Raw genomic sequence first — 18614 nt, 5'->3', positions numbered from 1 at the left:
CATTTCCAAAATGATTAATGACATTGAACATCATTTTATGTGCTTATTTACCATCAGTATATCTTTTTTTAAAATGAATTCTGTTCAAGTATTTTGCCCATTTGAAAAAGCTGGGTAGTTTTTATTTTTTTAAGAGTTCCCTATATATTCTGGGTACAAGTCCTTAGCAGATACGTCTTTTGCAAATACTCTATTCCAGTATATGGCTTGTCTTTTCATTCTTTTAATAGTGTTTTTCAAAGAGCAGAACTTCTTAATTTTGAAGTCCAACTTACTGTTTTTTTATTTTATAGATTGTGCTTTTGGTGTATTTAAGAAATCTTTACCTAACCCAAGGTCATAAAAGATTTTCTGCTATGTGCTACTAGTTTTAGTTTTTATGTTTAGGTCTATGATCACTTCAGAGTTAATTTTTGCTTATGTTGCAAAGTATGGACAGGTGGATTTGAAAAAAATTGTTTCTTTTTGCATATGAGTACTCAACTGTCCCATCAATTTGTTGAAAACTCTATCCTTTCTCCACTGAATTTCTTTGCACCTTTGTCAAACATCTATTGAGCATATACATGTGACTCTATTTCTGGACTTTCTGCTCTGTTTCATTGATCTAATCCATTATTTTACTTTGAAAAAACCTTTATTTTTTAAAGGGTAATATACTACATGTTGATTGTTGAAAAATTGGAAGACAAACAAGAAGCAGGTAAAAATCACCCAAAACCCATCTACTTAGACAGAAGTGTGATTAATATTTTGTCAACGTTTTTTCCAGTCTTTCTTTTATAGGCACACTTTTCACAGCTTTGTTTTGGTTGGTGTTCATATGTTATTTATTTTAGATGCTTTTTTGGTAAATAGCATATAGTTGTGTATGCATTAGTGTGTGTGTGTTTTGTCTACTCTGACAATACGTCTTTTATTTGGATCGTCTGTTTTACTTTCATTTAATGTAATTACTGATATATTGCTGCTTAAATCCACCATATTACCATGTGCTTTCTATTTGTCCCACCTTTTCTCTGTCCTCTTTTCTCTCCTCTATTGATTTCTTTTACTTTAGCATTTTCTACTATCCCATTTTCCCCTTCTCTTGGTTTGGGAGTTGTTGGTGATGCCTCTGGCGCCTTCTGTCACATGCCCTTAGTCCACTTCCGATTTCCAGGGCAATTTAGTAGACGATCCCTTGTGAGCTCAGGCTGACCTCAGGGGAACAGCATCTCACCCCAAGGACTCAAGGTGGATGGGTTCACTTTTGGCCCCAGGGACTTCTCTGATGCCAAAAGAAAGCAAGTACAGTCTGGAAGAGAGGGGAGTTAATGCCCTCAGGGGCAACTCTCAACCAAAGGAGGGGAGGAGCTGGTGACTAACGCTCCAGCCTGCCGTTCTTCAGGGGCACAATTACGGGAAGCATTCTGTAGGCTTCTCTGGTGGTCCCTGGGCATGCTAGTTCCTGTTAGCCACAGTGGTGACCTTGGTAACACATCCTATTAATGGCTCTTCCTCCTTCCTTGTCTTGCTCTCTCAGCTCCCTCGCTCCTGCTTCCTGGGATCACCTAGCGGTGAACTATCTGCATCCAAGTTCTGACCCCAGGTTCTGATTTTTTTGAGGGAGGGGGGAACCCAATCTAAGACATGTTACTGGAGATAGAACTGGAAAACTGGTAATTAGGATGGGCCTCTGGATTCGGATCACTTGGTGAGATGACAACAAGGATTCCCTTGCTGTGGAAACGGGGCAGGGATCATCTCTGGTGTGCTCCAGCATCACGATTACTCAGAATCTTACCTTCATGCATTGGGATGAGCTATAAGTGGAAGAGGAAACACTAGGTTATGCAATAGGGTCAGACAGGATTAGGAGAATAGATTATAAGAATTTAGAGTCAACGGGCTTTGGTTAATTGCCTTGAATGCCTCAAAGAAGAGAATGGCAGGCTCAGTTCAGCCAACTGTCACCTCCGTCCAGGCTGTGAAAGCCAGAAGGCCTCAAAGGCAGTGTTTAAAGAGACCCTCATCACTTGCAGGCATCAGCAGATGGTGACAAAAATCAAGCCCTAGATTTAGCAGAAAGCATAGCAGAGCTGCAAAGGAGACTGAATAAGTAGCCTTGATACATCTCCTGTGCTAAAGCCAGAGCTCTGACCAAGAAGTGGGTTCTGAGACCTGTGATGGAGATACTGGAGTGGACATGCTGGAGAAGCTTGGGCTGCCTGATTTCCCGAAACCCTGGAGGTTGGCAGAGGCAGTGCCTTTTGTTTGTTAGAGGAGAGTAGTCTCACTTTGCCTGGTAACCATGAGGGACCCCCCGAAGCGGCTGCTTCACAGGGCAGTGTTCATCCTTCTCAAGATTTGCCCCCCTAGAACTCACTGCCTCTAGACGGATAGCCTAAGTGGAGAAATACAGTTCTGTCACCAAAATGAAATACCTTGCTTCCCAAAAGATTTTCAGCACCCAGCTAATCTGAACTAGCAGGAACCAGGCGAGTATGTGAGCACTGGAGTATATGTGGTGAAATAGAAGCCGAGACAGGAAAGAGTTGATGGATGTGGTACCGCTGTCCTGTGACTTAGAAGTTAGTGACCTGGCAAGGACACTTGGAGTCTGCTCTGACAGCCTGTTGGAATGACTCCTTAAAGCTTGGGTATGACAAAGATTCATAATAAAAGAGGTGGAAATGCCAGAACTGCCCTGACAGAGTATTGAGGAAGGTATCAGAGGGCTCAGGAAGTGGGGGATATTAGAGTGGATTTATTATATGAGACCAGAGGATCCATCCCTTGATCGTGTTACCCAAGACAGCCCAGAGGACACTCCATTCATTAGGTAATAAGAAATGTAAGAGGGTGAGCACTTGGTGTCTTTGAGAAGCAGTGGCCATCAATGGTAGGCTTGGGTTGATGGTAGGTGATACTGCCATAGTGCTGGGCTCCCTAAAAACAGTGATAAGATTTCAGAATATGAGACTGCAGGTGGGACACTAACCTCAGATGCAAGGTGAATTTAATGGCTGTAATGGGAAACAAGGTCAGAGTAGCAACCAAAGTCCTTGACTGGCAGGGATCTGTGGTGATGGCTGATAGACTATGGTGTTCCCATCAAGAACTGTGAAGATCCTGAGCTTTTACCCTACATGTAAGCCAACAAGTTCGTCTGCCACAGAGTCACAGATGATGACAGAGGACATGAGACTGTTGAAGCAGAGACAAAGGACAGTTTATTACTCACAGTAATAACAGCAGCTGGAGTATCAGCATTTGAGCTGGTTCCCACAACCCCAAATCCAATAGGATGAAAGCCAGCTAATGCCTGAACATATGGTGGGTTCCTGAGCTTAGAAAACCCCAATATTTTATAATGGGTTACAAGCAAACCTTTCCAATTTCTGCTCTGGAAGGAGATATTATCTTCATCATTAAACAAAAATGCCCTCTGTTCTGGAAGGAGACATTATAACTATTTTCCAAGGCTGTTTACTCTATAAATATTCTTGAGAAGATAGTCTGGAACAAAGGCTGTCAGATCTTCTGATCATAAGACATGCAGAAACTTGAGACATCCATGGAAAATCATCTCCCAAACAATATCATCCCTTGTTTCTATACAGTCTTAACTTGGAGCATATTTTCCACAAGAATGCCACTCCATCAGCCAATCTGATTAACCTGACCACCAAGGACTGAGACCAAATCTGTTTAATTTGTCCCAGATAGCATTTAATTAAGGCTACCGTAAACAGGAATCCAAGCAGCAGCATTGACCTCAAACCTGCCTCCCTCCCAACCCAGCGTCCTGGCTTCAACCTGCTGAAGAACTCTCATAAACCAGAGTTTATGGGAGTCATAAACCAACTCCCAAAATCAGAGTCAACCTTAGAAAGCCAAGTGACTTTCTCTTTAAGTTTCTGGGTTGACCTTTCCAGTTGGCCCAAGGCAAGACTCTAGATTCATGATTATTCATGACTGCACAGACTTTGTCTTGGGCCTGTAACGAGACAGCCTATCATCCTTAACAATCCTGACCACTGGTTTGAGGCTGACCTGAATGCCTTAGAGGACCAAGGTAGTGTCCTTGATTACTTCAGCTAAAGCAAAGAGTACATCTTCCTAGATCTTTTGTAATTGGATGACTCCTGAGCAGGGAAAACTGCCAGCAGCGTTGCACAAGTAATGAGTCATCTATCCCTCTGGGAAGCTTCTCCAAGTAACCAAGTAGTATCATTTTTGAGAGATCTCCTCAGTGGTCTGAGAGGTACACAATCTGCTGTGGTGTTTGTTTAAACATTTGTAGGTCTCTGATGATTATTCCTAAGATGCAACTCATTGTGTTTTTTGGAAATAGGCAAGTTAATCCCAGGCTTCCACTTCAAGCAGTAGAGTCCTGGGGATGCACATGGTGTCCCTGGAAAGACCAGGGTTGTTGACAATTGTTGGGGCTGCTCAGGGAAGTCTGCATCAGAAGATGGATAGCGCCCCCAATGTGGCCCCCTGGTTAGTTGGTAAGCCTGAGGGTTCCCAGTTAAGGTAGAACAATTGAGGCTAGTCCCTCAGGTAGTCTTTCCAACGTGTCCTGTTTGTCCATGCCATTAGCCAAGTGGCATTTCAGAGATGTTGGTAAGTGTCCTGTGGGCAAGGTATGGAAGCTGGAGTCATGCTTTCTGTTCCAATAGACTTTTTGGTAAGGTTGAGGGGAACAGCTATTAAATTGTGGTCAGAGTTGTCTGACAGGAGATGACAGACCTAGAGTGTCACCTAAAATGCTTGCAACAGTTTGGGAGAGTTGCATCAAGGCATCTTCCCTGGGGAAGGCAAAGAGGCACCCAAAGACAAAGAATGATTATGTTCCCCCTACTCCACTGCAGGTCCTGGGTTCACTGTGTCCCTCCTCAGGTACCAGGCTTTTGCTCTCCCTTCCCCTTTACAAAATCAGTGTGTCTGTTCCAGGAGCTATAACCTCACCTCTTTCCCAGTCACATCCACATCTTTTGTCCAGAGGGTTAGGCACAGCCTATTGCAGGAGGACTCGGTGAGTAGTGTACTCAACCGAGTGTTCACTGTCCTTAGGATCTAGGACCATGTCAAACCAGTAAGAGAATGCAGGTGGCTCAAACCAGAATTAAATTTGGATCCTATAGGCCCACCTTTGGCCAAGCTGCCATTTGGAGGGTGTGCTATTAGGGGGAAAGAATGGTCAGGGAAGAATTCTAAATTTTCAAAACGCTTCTGTAGAACCCTCCACCTCTTTCATCCAGAATGTGACCCAGAAAGCCGCTGAGAGGAGATGGTCCCTTCAGGAGAGGGCTGCATCCAGTGACCAAACTGCTGTCCCAAGTTGTGCGGACCAGGAAGTGGTGAGGGAGACAGGGTCAGAAATCTTTTCCATAATTAAACATTTTATTTTGAGATAATTGTAGATGCACATACAGTTGTAAGAGATCATACAGAGAGAACTCATGCACCCTTTGACCAGTTTTCCCCAATGGTAATATTTTGCAAAATCATCGTACAATCTCCCATCCATATCCCATGGATATAGTTAAGCTACAGACATTTCCATCACCACAAGGATCCCTCATGTTGTCCTTTTATAGCCACACTCATTTCCCTCCCACCTCATCATCCCCATAACCCTCCTCGGCAACCATGAATCTGTTCTCCCTTTCTATAATTTTGTCATTGCAAGGATATTATATAAATAAAGTCACAAAGTAGGTATGGAAAGCATCCAGTCTCTCACATTGTGTGACATCAGCTGTGGGGTTTTTATAGGAGCTCTTTATCAAATTGTGAATGTTCTCTTCTGTTCCTCTTTTTCTAAGAAATTTTATGGTGCCGAGTTTTGTCAAACGCTTGTTCTACATTGATTGATAGGTTTGTGTGATTTTTCTTCTTTATGATGTCAATATCATGGATTACATGGATTGATTTTTTAATATTGAACAAGCCTTGCATCCCTGGGATAAAACCCACTTGGTCATGGTGTATAATTATTTTTATATGTTGCTGAATTCCATTTGTTAATTCTTTTTAATGCCCCTTTTCTTTCTTTTTTCTTTGTAGGGAAGGATTCACCCTGGGCTAACATCTGTTGCCAATATTCCTTCTTTCCTTTTCTCCCCAAAGCCCTAGTCCAGAGTTCTGTACGCTAGTTGTAAGTTTCTAGTTCTATGTGAGCTGCTTCTGCATCACGGCTACTGACGGCTAAGAGGCGTGGTTCCGCACCTGGGAACGGAGCCCAGGGCCATCAAAGCAGTGACAGCCAAACGCAAGGCCGTCAGGGCTGGCTCCCCATTTGCTAAAATTTTGTTAAGGATTTTTGCATCTATATTCATGAGGGATACTGGTCTGTAGTTTTGTCTTTTTGGTTGTGTTTGGCTTTGCATCAGTCATACTGTCTTCACAAAGTGAATTGGGAAGTGTTCTCTCCTCTTTTATTTTCTGGAAGAGATTATGTAGAATTGGTGTTAATTCTTCCTTAAACATTTGGTAGAGTTCTCCAGTGTAGCCATCTGGGCCTGCAGATTTATGTTTTTGGGAATATTTAAATTATGAATTCAATTTCCTTAAAAGTTACAGGGCAATTCAAATTATTTATGTCATATTGGGTGAGCTGCAGTAATTTGTGTTTGCCAAGGAATTGGTCCACTTTATTTAAGTCAAATTTATGTGTGTAGAGTTGTTTGTAGTATTCTCTTATTTTCTTTTGGATGCCTGCAAGGTCTGTAGAGAGATCCTCTATTTTGTTTCTGGCAATAGTCATTTGTGTCTTCTCTCTTTATTTTCTTTGTCAGTTGTGCTAAAAGTTTGACTATTATATTGATCTTTTCAAAGAACTAGCCCTTTCTTTTCACCTTGTTATTGCCTGATGATGGTGGAAGTCCAGGATCCCATTTGGCCTTTGCTGGTGTGGCTACGGGCAGAGCCACAGTTCTTTTTGTGGTGTTTGGCTGCAGTAGAGCCAATATTGTCTAAAGGTTTCTTTTTGTCTTTCTCAGCTCCTCCTTTCTGGACCTTTGGTGAGAGAGAATAGACTTTTGTTGGGTTCCACGTCTGGGTCAATGAGATAAACAGAAAACTCAAGGAACTCGCCATCACATTATTCCTTGGGTCCTTAGATTCCTGGCCTCTCTGTATTCTTCTTTCAACCTTTCAAAGATTTCTTATGCTTGTTTATATATAAAGTCAGGAGCTATAGTTGTCCTAGCAGGAGAAGCAGGGAAAATTATGTCTACCCCATCTTCTTGCAAGCAGAAGTCCCCAGAAATCTTTTTTTTAGTAGATTTTTTAAAAAAGATTTTTTATTTTTTCGTTCCCAAAGTCCCCCGGTACATAGTTGTGTATTTTTAGTTGTGGCTCCTTCTAGTTGTGGCATGTGGGACTCTGCCTCAGCGTGGTTTGATGAGCAGTGCCATGTCCATGCCCAGGATTCGAACCGAACCGATGAAACACTGGGCCGCCTGCAGCAGAGCACGCGAACTTAACCACTCGGCCACAGGGCCAGCCCCTTTTTTTAGTAGATCTTTGAGAATGCTGTTCCAGTGGTCAATAATGTCAGAGGCCTGTCAATGGTAATGAGTCTTGGAGAGTTGATCATAAACCTTGACTATCAGCCCATTGTTGAAAAGCTATTTTGATAAAAGGTGCACCATTGTCAGATTACAAATGTTCTAGAAAGTCAAATTCATAATTAATGTCACGGGCCAACTCTCCTTTGTGAGTTTCCTTGACTGCCAGAGGGATTGAATGTTATTAATCCACTCACATATTTTCCTACTTGGTGAGCAGGGCCCTGAATTTTGGGAGGGTGGAGGTATGATGACATTGCAATCAGGGTTATAGAGACCGAGGTGTCTGACTAGTCCGTTGTGGTGGACAGACTCTAAGTCGGCCCCCCATAATATTCACCTTCTGGCTTTTAGGAACTGTAGGGCCTGAGCCTAGACTCTAGGAGGGAAGGGCAACTGCGGGCTGACATCCAGAGAGAAACTGGAGACTCAGTCCCACAGCTGCAAAGAAATGAATCCTACCAACAACCTGAGGGAGCTTGGAAGCAGATGCTTCCCCATTTGAGCCTCCAGATGAGAAAGCAGCCTGACAGACACCTGCATTGCAGCCTTGTAAGACCCTGAGCAGAGGATTCAGTTAAGCCATGCCTGGACTTCTGACCCTGAGAAACTGTGCAATGATAAATGTGCGGTGTTTCCATTTACTAAATTGGTGGTAATGTGATACACAGCAATAGATAACAAATACGAACCAAGAGCTCATCATCTACATAGTGAAATTTTTGGACATCAGAAGGTAGAGGCACTCACAATAAATTCTGTCTCACCTCCTCCTGGCAAAAGGCAGGTGCATTTACCTACCCATGGGGCAGTACTGCAAACATGTATTGGAGACCTCTGCGACAGGCTGGGATAGGCTTCCCATTTGAAGAGCATGGGTAGCTTTATCTGAAAATGGAGATAATTATATCTACTTCATAGGTGGTTGGAAGAATTAAATAAGATAATGTAGGTGAAGCTGTTTAGTCCAGGACCTGGCACCTTTCACGGTGTGGGGCCCAATGAGTACAGCTCTTGCCATCTTAATATTTCAAACGCGGTCACGTTTCTGTCAATATCCTCAAATTATAATATCAATTATTTGCAGACTTCAACTAGTCAACCAAGCAGTTGATTTCCCCAGGATCGTTTGGTGCAGTCTTGTCTAAATTCTCACAGAATCAAAGAACATTCTCCTTTTCCTACAGCTACCACCACCCGGCAAAAAACCCCAAACCAGCCGAGTCTTCCAAAGCGCTCCTGTAATCATCAGAAACAACCACCTTTCTGGTTAATAAGGACTCCAATGAAGGGTTCATTATAAAGTTTTTCCGCCAACAAGAGCATACTGTCCCCATGCAGCAGGCTTTTGAAGGTTTTATTGCTGTCTCCCGGGAGAAAGAGGGGAGAGTGAAGTCCTGAGGCGTGGCCTGAAGGCCCTTTGGGGGCGTGGGCATCCTGGAGCCCCAGTCCCTTCCACATGGAAATGCAGGGACTTCAGCGAGCCTTGGGCGCGCCTTCATTTCCTCCCCCAAACAGATTGACATCATCCTGTTTAAACAAAGCAGCCTAACGGGCTAACAGGATGGGCACAACACGGGCCAGGCAGGGGCAAGCCCCGGAGCGGGTACCCCTCTCTCCCGGCCCCTCCCGCCGCGCCGAGTGCCACATCAGCGCCGCACTTCCAGGTTCCTTCCGAGGATGGAGGACCGAGCGGCGGGCGGGGCGGGCTCAAGGCCGAGGAGTGGCGGGCCGGCCAGCCAATCGGTCGTCAGCGAGCAACCGCGGCCACCAATGAGCTGCGGCTTCGGAATGCCGCGGCCTCGAGCTGGGAGCCCGCGGGGGACCAGATGAGGCACATCTGGACAGCTGCGCCCAGGGACTGTGCGGCCCTTCGCGGCCCGACGTCAGCTGGGCACGTCCCCCACGTCCTCTCCTTCCAGCCTCTCTTATTTATTTGTTTTCCCGAAGAAGCAACCAAGGATCCAAGCCTAAAACTTTGTTCCCCCTAAAGCGAGACGGGGCCAGATCCTATCCAACACACAGTGTAATTTTCATGGGGCTTTGAGATCAAAAGACCAGAAACAGCAACAACAAAAGCCCAGTCGCTGTCTGATTTAAAACTGGCAAAGTGGGAAAAATAAAGTGTTGAGTAGACAGACCGAGTTGGGTAAGTTGGATCCGTGCTGGATATCGCATTTCTCCCGCTGTAATCTCTGTCCTGAGTCTGCCTTCTCACTGATCTTCTCTTCATCAAGGGGACAAATATGGCTTGCTGCCACAGACTGCACAGACCGTCGGCTTCCTTTTCTTGTGCTTCGCTATTTTAATTTAATTTAATTTTTCAGTCATCTGTATGCTATTTTTAAGTTTCCTGGGAACAGAAATTTAACTGGTATCCTGTTGTAAGCCTCTCCTAACTTCGAAGTTGAACCTACTGATAAATTTATGTTTCTATTTTCTTTCTGTGAGAACAGAGTATACATTTGTAAAGCTGAAATCTTTATCCATCCCCCGCTCCTCGACTGTTTTGATAGAAGATTGAGAAAATTATCTGGCTTATTAACAAAACTTTTGCTTCCGTTAATAGGATGTGTCATATTAAATTATTTAAAATCTGAATTCTATAGGCAATTGCTGTTTCACTTACATTTGAATGCAGTTGTAACCCAGGTATATCTTTTCTATATTCTCCTATTCACAGTGGGAGGTCCACTTCCTTTATGATTGTTAAAAAACATATTCACCATGTGCTAGGCCACTGTATACAACAATGACCTTGTACTCGTCCGTGAATCCCATGGTTCTATCAAAACTACGCTCAGAGCGATTCTTAGATGTTGACGCCTGCAGATAGTTCTGGTCTCCGGTTCAGGATGGCCAAACGGAAATGATGGTGAATACTGAGCCAGGTGAATGACCTGGGGCCCATTCCATTCGGACGTCTATAATTCTTTCTGAGCAATGTTTTGAGTTTGAGACTTTGTCATATGTTGTTTACTGTCATGGCGGATCTGGCCAGAATTGATCTTTAATTCCTGGCTCATGGCGCAGTAGGTGGGAACCTGGTGCCGTAATTGCAAGTTGCCGAGCATGGTTTTGATCCAGGAAGGCAGCGCGTACAACGGGTGGAACAGCTGAAGTGGTTTTCAGGGATGCAGGGTTAGAAGGAGCAGTATTACAGGGAAACAAGATGAAGAGCCAGCCAGCCTGGTTCAATTCACAGCCCCACTGTCTGACCTTGGGCAGGTTACGCAGCCTATCCATGCCTCCGTTTCCTCCTCTGTAATGTGGAGATAATAGCACCCACCTCCCGGGGTTGTGTTGAGGACTAGGTGAATTAATGTATGGTAGACGCTTAGAATAGTGCTGGCACTTAGTAAGTCTTTGCAGTTGTACTCGCTCTTCATTGCCTTCCTTCCCAGCTTCCCTGCTGCTCCTTGGTTTTCCCAGCTGCCGTTCTGACCTCTGCAACGTATAAGGGCGTAAAGGAGTGAGAGTCTTAAGAGAGGAGTGAGGTAGAACTTATCAAGCACCTCAGAAAGATCTAGAAGGTTCTGGGAGTGCAGAAGATGGTAAGAGGACTTCTTATTGTAGGATGGCTTCATGGAAGGATTGGCATTTCTGGAAAAGGATTTTGTCAGACAGTTGGATTGAGGGGAAAGCGATCACAGAGCAGCAGGTGGCAGGCATTCTAGGAGGAAGAGAAGGTGTGGGCAAAAGCCCCAAGGCTGGAAAGTGCAGGTCTATCCTGGGGACACTGGGTTGTGGTGCAGGATGGTCTGTGAGAGGCTAGTGGGTGGAAAGGTTGGGAAGGTGGGAGAGGTGGAGAAGATGGCATGCAGAGCTGATGTGGAAGTGGGGGACAGCGTGCTGAACGGGCAGCAGTTACATAAGGGAGGTGTTTCTGGAATGATCCCTCTCTGGGGTCCAGTCTTCACTTCTTGCCCAGCATACCCTCCCCATCTGCTCCACTTCTGTGGCCTCCCTGCTCCTGCGGCCTTCTGTGGCCTGCAGGTGTGTGGGCAGGGCTTGACAGACAGTCTGGGACCCACTTTTGGGCTCGCTTTGTGGGGGCTCTGTTGGAGTTCTGCTGAGGTGGTCTTGAGTTCTGGGCTATGACCCGGTGACTTCTCAGAAACAGGCCACGTCCTAAAGTCTTTGACGTGGCTGTGATTGTTGCACCCCTCCCCCACCCCATACACACACGGGGTGTGCAGAATAGCTTTCTCATCCTGCTGAGAGAACCGTCCATTCACATGTTAATACTTACAACTTTATAATGCACAATTACTGAAGTAGTTAAGACCTGTAATGTGCCCCAAAGTGCAGAGTCAGTTTGGAGATCTCTTGCTTTCTCTTCCTTGGGGGCATCGTGCTGTGTCAGAGAGAACCTGAGCCAGGCTCTGGGGCTGCTCTGACCACCTTTGCAACTTCCTCCGGCAGGACATTGAGCCGTTATGGCCATCTCTGGGCCGTAGTCTGTAAAATGATCTCCCAGGTCCCTCTCCTTTGGGGGACCTTTTATTCTCCCTCGTGCCCGGAGCAGTCTGTGGCTTGTAGATGCCTGTTTGATCTGTCTATGGCTAACATTTTCTGACCACCTAATGCATGGCAGACATCGTTCTGAGGGCTCATGTAAGACTCTCAGCAACCCTGTGAGGATGGTACCTATTATCTGAGGAGACAGAGGTGCAGGCAGATTAAGAAACTTGCCCAAGGTCACATAGTGAACAAACGGCAGATGCAGACAGAGCCAGTGTAACTCGTGAGCCCGAGCCTTAGCGCTAGTCTACCCTGCCGTAGGAGTGCTACAGCTGGGCTGCTCTTCTTGCTGGGGGAAGCTGAGAAGTCCACGGAAGAAGGACCCTTGGAGGGGGAGAAGACGTGGAGTTGGTAAAATTTCCCTGGAGGGCCCAGAATACCAACGTGAGTCTTGTCTACGGGATGTGCCGTGCATGGGGCCGGGGACGTTTTATTTCTTAGATGGAGCTCGGTGCGCACCGGCACTCTGTCTTTCCATCTGGTCCGAACAGAACCACTGTAGTCCCTGGACTTGTGTAGACATCCAAAACTGACAGTCGAATGATTGTGTCCTTTGAAAAACTGAAACAGAGTGTATGGGAGACAAAAGTAATGGCTTCCCCTTCATTTACCTGCTTTCCTCCCATTCGACCCCCAGTCCAGAGGTGGCCCTTGTTAACAGTTTCGTCTGTATCCTTCCAGTCCTTCTCCAACAGTCCGCTCATGGGTATAGATCTAAACATAAATAAAATTTAAAAATATAAATGGGAACACAGTATTTTTATTTCAAAAAAACAGAGGAATTATGAAATGTTCCAAGGTTTGTGGAAAATGGGGCACATGCCAGGTAAACAGTCTGCTCCTATTTCTTGGGCGTCCTGGTTTCTTGTCTTATTTCTGGGATGCTGTGGTTTTGGGATAAGAACTTCTCATGGTGAAGGTCAATGTAGGGGTGTTTTAGGTGTCCTGTTATTAGTCGCACCCAGGCTGGATTTGACACCTTCTTGGGAATACTTTAATTGTTTTATGTATATTGAATCAACTTTAAAATATTGTTTGAAAAATATTTTGATTTGCTTTTTACCTCACTGCCGTAGTGTAGTCACTCATTTCAGTATAGCACACTGATGAGGCACACAGACTCCGAGTCAGACTGAGAGGCTTTCCACCCCGGCTCTGCTTCTTACTGGTACCTTGAGCAAGTCGCTCTCTCTATCTGTAAAATGGGGGTATCCATAGTCATTAAATGAGAAAATCAATATAAAGCATTTAGCATTGTGTGTGCAATGTAGTAAACCTATGCATGTAAGCAATTCATTTTTTTCTTGTGGTAAAATAAGCATGACATAAAACTTGCCATTTTAACCATTTCCAAGTGTACAGGTCAGTGGCATTAAATACTTTCACGTTATTGTGCAGACATCACCACCATCCATCTCCAGAACTTTTTCATCATGCTGAGACTCTGTACCCATTAAACAATAACTCTCTATTACCCTCCACCACAACCTCTGGCAACCACCGTTCTACTTTCTGTCTCTGTGAATTTGACTACTCTATGGACCTCATATGAGTGGACTCATATAATATTTGTCCTTTTATGACTGGCTTATTTCACTTAGCCTAATGTCTTCAAAGTTTTTCTATATTGTAGCATGTGTCAGAATTTTATCACTTTTTAAGGCTGAATAATATTCCACTGTAAGTATATACTACATTTTGTTTATCCATTCATCTGTTGATAGACATTTGGGTTGTTTCCATCTGTGATGGTTAATTTTTTGTGGCAATTTGGCTAGCCCACAGTACCTAGATATTTGGTCAAACATTATGCTAGATATTTCTGTGAAGGTATTTTTTAGGTGAAGTTAACATTTAAATTAGCAGACTTTGAGTTCAGCAGATTACCCTCCATAATGTGAGTGGGCCTCAGCCAATCATTTGAGAGCCTTGATAGAAAAAGACTGATCTCCCTTGAAGAAGAGGGAATTCTGCCAGCAGCCTGCCTTTGGACTCAAACCGCGGCCTCAGCACTTCCCTGGGTTTCCAGCCTGCTGGCTTACCCTGAAGATTCTGGACTTGACAGCCTCCAGGTGCTATATATATCTCTCTATCTATCTCCTGTTGGTGCTATTTCTCTGGGGAACCCTGACTAATACACTATCTTTCGGCTACTGTTATGAACACTGGTGTACAAATGTCTTTTGGAGTTCCTTTTTCAATTCTTTGGGTATATACTCAGAAAATGGAATCACAGGACCATAAAGTGATTCAATTTTTGGTTTTTGAGGAACTACTATGCTGCTTTCCACAGCAGCTGCACTACTTTTGGCTCCCATCAGCAATGCACAGGGGTTCCAATTTCTCCATGTCCTTGCTAACATTATTATTCTGTTTTTTTTTTTTTAATAATATCCATTCTAACAGGTGTGAGGTGGTATCTCATTGTGGTTTTGATTTGCATTTCCCGGATGATTAGTGATGTCGAGCATCTTTTTGCGTATTTGTTGGCCATTTGTATATCTTCTTTGGAGAAATGTCTATTTAGCTCCTTTGCTCGCTTTTAAGTCAGGCTGTTTTTGTTTTTCGTTATTGAGTTGTAGGAATCTTTAAGTATATTCTTGATATTAGCTACTTATCAGGCATTGATTTGCAGATATTTTCACTCATTCCTTGGGTTGCCTTTTCACTCTGGTGATAGTACCCTTTGATGCGCAAAAGTTTTTAATTTTGATGTGTCCAATTAATTTTTTCTTTTGTTGCCTTTGGTTTTGGTGTCATATCCGAGAAATCATTGCCAAATCAAATGTCATGAAGATTTTCTTCTCTGTTTTCTTCAAAGAACTTCATAGTTTTAGTTGTGATGTTTAGGTTTTTGATCCATTTTGAGTGAATTTTTGCATATGATGGACGTAAGGGTCCAGCTTTATTCTTTTGCGTGTGGATATATAAACAATTCACTTATCAGTCATTACAATGTTCATCTCTACATAAACACAATTAGCATAGATATAACCATAGTATAAAAATATAGATTCATTCTTAACTTGTTTATTCAATTACGTTTTCCTCATAGAACTACTCAAAATTTCTACTCCTTGTAACTTTTAATGTTTGCAAGGAAGAAAGAAAGAAAGGCGTTCGTTGTGAGAGCTGTCCTTCCTTCCTTTCTTGCTTCCTTCCTCCCTCTCTCTCTCTTTCTTTCTTTTTCCCTAACCCTCCGTATATTTTTTGGCTTTTAGAATTAAAAAAGTAATCCATGTGTGTTGAAAGACCAACACAGAGTGTACAGAATCAAAAGTAATGGCTTCCCCTTCGTTTACTTGCTTCCTTCCCATTCGACCACCCTGTCCAGAGGTAACATTTGTCAATACTTTAGTCTGTATCCGTCCAGTCCTTCTCCAACAGTCCGCTCATGGGTACAGATCTAAACATAAACACAATTCTAAAATGTAAATGAGACCATCTTATATTCATTGTTCTGCCTTTGATTTTTTTAACTTAACAATATACATACACATTCAAACACATACACATATACGTATATCTGGTAACATCTCCACTTGTCAGCTGAGACATACAGGTCTTTGTAAGCATATTTTGTCATGGAGAACAGACAGTGGAGCTCAAATGGAAGCTCTAGAAGACCAAGTCACTTGAAGTAACAGTGGCATTGGGCTGAGTTGTCAGACCAGGCTTGTTTGCGCTGCTCCCTCTTTCTGGACTGTCGGCCTCTCTCTGAGGGCCATCTGCCTGTCTCCAGTCTCCTCTGGCCTTCAGAGCTCCTGCCAAGGACTCTGACTCAACTGCCTCAGGGGAGCCTTGGAAGACAGTGTGTCCTTTTTCCCATCCACCTGCCACCACTCTGACCAACCTGGGCCCCTCAGGTGCTATCAACCCTCCTAAAGTGGGAAAGGGTCCAGAGGCAAATGCCTCCTTTCCTCCTTGCTGTCCAGTGCAAAGGTTCCTATCCTCTGTGGCTTCGTTTATTTCTCCCTCATAAAAAATGACCAGCATTTTCCATGGCAAGGAAGCGAGTGTTGTGTTGCCACCTGTCTCTATGGTGCCTGAAATTCTACAACTTCTAAAAAATATATACATTACTTTATTGAATTTCCTTTAGTAGGTGTCAAAATTGATTTTTGGAAAAGCAATATTATATGCCTAAGGAAATTGATGTTCAGAAATGTAAATTTTGCTGTTTGTCTAGTAAGTGAGGAATATGAAAATTTATCTGATTTTAGTATTCTTTTCATTAAACATCGCAGCTGCCTCCAAAAGGCAGCACACTGCCCTAGAGAATTCTACAGTCTGTGGTACATAACTCCAGCTGTGCAGCTCAATCACCTGGGGAGCTGTTAAAAAATATGCCTGTTCTCGTCCTGCCCTGGGGATTCTTTTTCAACAGGTGTAGAAGGAGGCCAGGCATCTGTGAAAAGCTCCCTGGAGCGATCTGATGCTTGGCCCAGCTTGAGAACTGCTCGTCCAGGGGAAGAGTTTCCCAGCCAAAGGTAACAACCCTGACAGGTGAGCCGATGTCCTTCCTTCCCAACGCTCAGAACTGGCCCAACCAGTTGGAGCATAGCTCTTCATAAGGTCATAATTAAAAAGCACGTGGGGGATGGACGTCAACTAGACTTAGTGTGGGGATCATTTTACAATACCTACATGTATCAAATCATTATGTTGTACACCTGAAACTAACATAATGTTTTCTGTCAATCACATCTCAGTAAAAAACACCAACAACAAATAATTAGATGGGAATTGCTTCTTCTCAGGGATGTTTATGGGGGTTCCCTTTTCATCTTGTGGCATCATTCCCCTGAAAGCTCACTTCTTTAACTAAGCTGAAAGGTGAACTCTTTCTCATCAAATTATGTAGAGCTCTGATTAACTTCACTTTGCTCAGTGCCAGAGCGCCCTCAGTGCTGGGGTTTGTTCCTGGTAGTAACTGAGGCGTTTAGGAAGGATCTGAATGCCCTCCTAATGACCTGAAAGTATAATTAGTTCAGTGTCGGACTTGAATCAACTGCTAGGGTGGCTAAGTAGATCCAGTTCCTCCTGCAGAGTGACCGTGTCTATCGCTGACCCAGGGTCTCCCACCAAGTACGCTTTCCATAAAAAGCATTATATTTAGCTTGTCCCAAATTTAGTAGAAGAAAAAGATACCAAAGTGAAATGTAAGGAATTTCTGAATTTCGGATTAATATTTCTTTTTAACTGATGTAACTAAGATATATTAGTTTTTAAAAAGTTCCTCTAGAGCCAGCCCTGATGGCCTTGTGGTTAAAGTTCAGTGTGCTCTGCTTCAGTGGCCCGGGTTCAGTTCCTGGGTGCAGAACCACACCACTTGTCTGTCAGTAGCCACGCTGTGCTGGTGGCTCACATACAAGAGCTAGAAGAATTTACAACTACACGCAATTATGTACTGGGGCTTTGTTGGGGGGAAAGGAAGAAAAAGGAGGAAGATTGGCAACAGATATTAGTTTAGGGTGAATCTTCCCCTGCCAAAAAAAGAAATAAAAGAAAAAAAAGCTTCCTTCACAGTTAAAATAATATTTGGTTTATTAACTATTGTCATAAAATTCAAAAGACATCCCTCATATTCAAATGGCCCTACATTAAATTACTACCTCCCACACTTTATTTTTTATTTTTTAATTGAAGAATAGTTGACATACACTATCATGTTAGTTTCAGGTGTACAACATAGTGATTCAACATTAAATAGTTTACGAAATGATCACTACCGCCACACTTTAAATTAAAAAAAGAATAAAGTTCTGAATTTCCCTTTGATACATCTAGACATGGATCTTTCATTGTTGTTTGTTTTTTTAACATCTTGTTTCCTCTTGATTCATCCTTTCAATTTGAATATCCAAGTCTGCCTTTAGCTCAGGGAATTCTCCAATTATTTGGTTTTTGCTGCCCCTCTCCCAGCAAGTCAGGCGTAGTTCAGCCTAATGATTATGGAAAACTGTTAAAGGAAGAGAGGAAAAGCCAAAACAGAGAGATAGATGGTAGTAAGAAGCACATTTAGGACAGTTTTAGGGACCCTGTATATTTATTGATAATGAAAATTTAATAATATTAAAAATGCTAGTGAAGAAGAAAAAATCATCAAAAAAGCTCACACCAAAATTGTGTCATAGCTGAAGCTTGGAGATAAAAGCCAGAGGAAGGGAGGGTGACGAGGGGAGAAAAAAGGTGCATTGAGGAAGACTAGGAGGCACTGGGGTCAGAGTCCTAGAAGCACCTTACCTTTAAGCAAGTACAAAGGAGAACTGACTGGTGGCCTGGTGGTGAAGGTTTGCCGCTCTCACTGCTGTGACCTGAGATCGTTTTAGTCAGGGAACCACACCACCCGGCTGTCCATTGTCACACTGTGGTGGCTGCGTGTTGCTGTGATGCTGAAAGCTCTGCCACTGGGATTTCAAATATCTACAGGGTCATCCATGGTAGGTAGGTTTCAGTGGAGCTCCTAGACTCAGACAGACCAGGAAGAAGAAGCTGGCCACCCACTTCCAAAAAAAATTGGCCATG

The 18614-nt window shown here is 43.6% G+C and overlaps 1 protein-coding gene across 6 annotated transcripts in view; it reads left to right on the top strand.

The window, feature by feature from the left end:
• The first annotated feature begins 9023 nt into the window (after positions 1 to 9023).
• The window catches only part of TMEM45A (transmembrane protein 45A), a 77469-nt gene continuing 67878 nt past the window's right edge, over positions 9024 to 18614 (top strand). For 2 of the 6 annotated variants that reach the window (XR_011528991.1, XM_070582080.1), the window contains exon 1: positions 9351 to 9711. The gene's annotated coding sequence lies outside the window, so the exon portion shown is untranslated. Of the gene's footprint in view, positions 9712 to 12269; positions 12471 to 18614 lie in introns of those variants that run through there. The other 4 variants (XM_008517491.2, XR_011528984.1, XM_070582077.1 and 1 more) reach the window with 4 other exon arrangements.

This window comes from Equus przewalskii, chromosome 18 (assembly GCF_037783145.1).
Source record: "Equus przewalskii isolate Varuska chromosome 18, EquPr2, whole genome shotgun sequence".
NCBI classification, from domain to species: Eukaryota; Metazoa; Chordata; class Mammalia; order Perissodactyla; family Equidae; genus Equus; species Equus przewalskii.
The sequence above is the reverse complement of the archived record's forward strand: the minus strand, read 5'-3'. Positions and strand labels throughout refer to the sequence as shown.